The 1,560-nt window shown below is 54.0% G+C and overlaps 1 protein-coding gene across 1 annotated transcript in view; it reads left to right on the top strand.

Moving 5' to 3' along the window:
• Positions 1 to 1,560, top strand: part of LSR (lipolysis stimulated lipoprotein receptor) — a 21,624-nt gene that overhangs the window by 10,302 nt on the left and 9,762 nt on the right. The gene's annotated exons all lie outside the window — the stretch shown is intronic.

The following is a 1,560-nucleotide window of genomic DNA, read 5'->3' as shown; positions in this document are numbered from 1 at the left end:
GTTTCCAAGGGGCGGTTGGTGGATTTGAACTGCTAACCTTTTGGTTAGCAGCAAGCTCTTATCACTGCGCCACCAGGGCTCAGATGCCTTACTGACTAGAACATAGTAAACTCATTGCCATTGTATTGATTCTGACTCATGGCAACTCTGTGTGGTTCAGAGTAGAGCTGTACTTGATCGGGTTTTGACAGCTGTGACGTTTCGGAAGCAGATCCCCAAGCCTTCCAAGGCACCTCTGGGTGGATTTGAACCACTAACATTTCAGTTAGTAATTGAGCATTTAACTGTTTGCGCCACCCAGGGGAACCAGCAGAACGTAGTAGGCATTCAGTAATTATTTGTTGAAAGTTGAATGAATGAATCAAGTACCTATTTGAACATAGCCATGTGCCCAGAGTTCTGGAACAGATAGCAAAGGCTAAGGGAGGCCCGCGAGAGGAGGGAAGGGGTTTATTCTCAGGCCCATCTCCCAGCCAGGCCCTGGGCCAGGCACCGAGGACTCAGCAGTGACCCAGAGGGACCAGGTTTTGCTTGCATGGAGCCCACGTTCTCATGTAGGAGATGGGCAGTCAGCACTGAGGCTGGGGAATGCAGTTGAGCAGTCAGGAGGGGGTGCTACGTGAGCTAGGACAACCAGAGAATGCTTCTCTCAGCTGATGCTTGAGTAATGAGAAGGAACCAACCTGGGAGAGTTCTGGAAAACATAGCGCCAGGCAGAGGGAGCAGCATGAGCGCAAGCCGAGGCAGGAACGAGCTCAGCTTGTTGAGGACAGCGAAGGGAAATGGTGGGGATGAGGCTGGCAGGGTAACTGTTGGCCAGACCATGCTAATGGCCTTGTGGGCTGGTATGAGATGTTTGGAATCGCATAGGTAGACATTGTTGAAAGGAGGACTTTCCTGTGGACATGAGCCTGGACTGGGGCCCAGAAAGGAAGAAGGCTCAGGTTCTTTCATTCCTTCAGCAAATGGCGTGCTGTTATGGGTTGGGGCACACACACAGGTATTGCCTTTCCAGAACTACTATGCAGAAGGACAGTGGGTACACGAGGCAAGCTGGTAGGCAGGTCAGCAGGAGCCAGAGAGCCAGAGCGCCGGGAAGAAATGACCACGAGGCAGGCTGTGGGGATTTCCTGGCTGGGATGCTCTTCCTCAGCTTATTGGCATTTCCCATGAGCCTAAGGCAGAGTTGCCCCGTGGGTCCCGCCCTGCCCCACGCTGAGTGGTTAAGGGAATTTAATTAGGGCCTGAGGAGTGGAGGAAACCGGATGTGCTGAAAGACTTTCATTACTGCAAGATTAACAGGCTCCTTGCCTGGGGCTGCTTGAGACTAGAAAGTCCCTGAGCCCTGGACCTGCCCTGGAGTGTGGGGACTGTGGGTGGGTGGGCGGACTGGGGCACTAGGAGGTATGTCCCCCCCTGCACACGTACATGCCCTCTGTGTCTCGCTGCCGGGGCCTCTCTCAATTCCTGGAATCTGAACTCTTCATCTCCGCCTCCGTACCCTGGACCTACCCCGCTGGGTCAGCAGTAGGCTCTGTGGCAGTTCACGTCAGGGATGGC

This window comes from Trichechus manatus, unplaced genomic scaffold (genome assembly GCF_000243295.1).
Source record: "Trichechus manatus latirostris isolate Lorelei unplaced genomic scaffold, TriManLat1.0 scaffold00207, whole genome shotgun sequence".
In the NCBI taxonomy this organism is placed as follows: domain Eukaryota; kingdom Metazoa; phylum Chordata; class Mammalia; order Sirenia; family Trichechidae; genus Trichechus; species Trichechus manatus.
The sequence above is the reverse complement of the archived record's forward strand: the minus strand, read 5'-3'. Positions and strand labels throughout refer to the sequence as shown.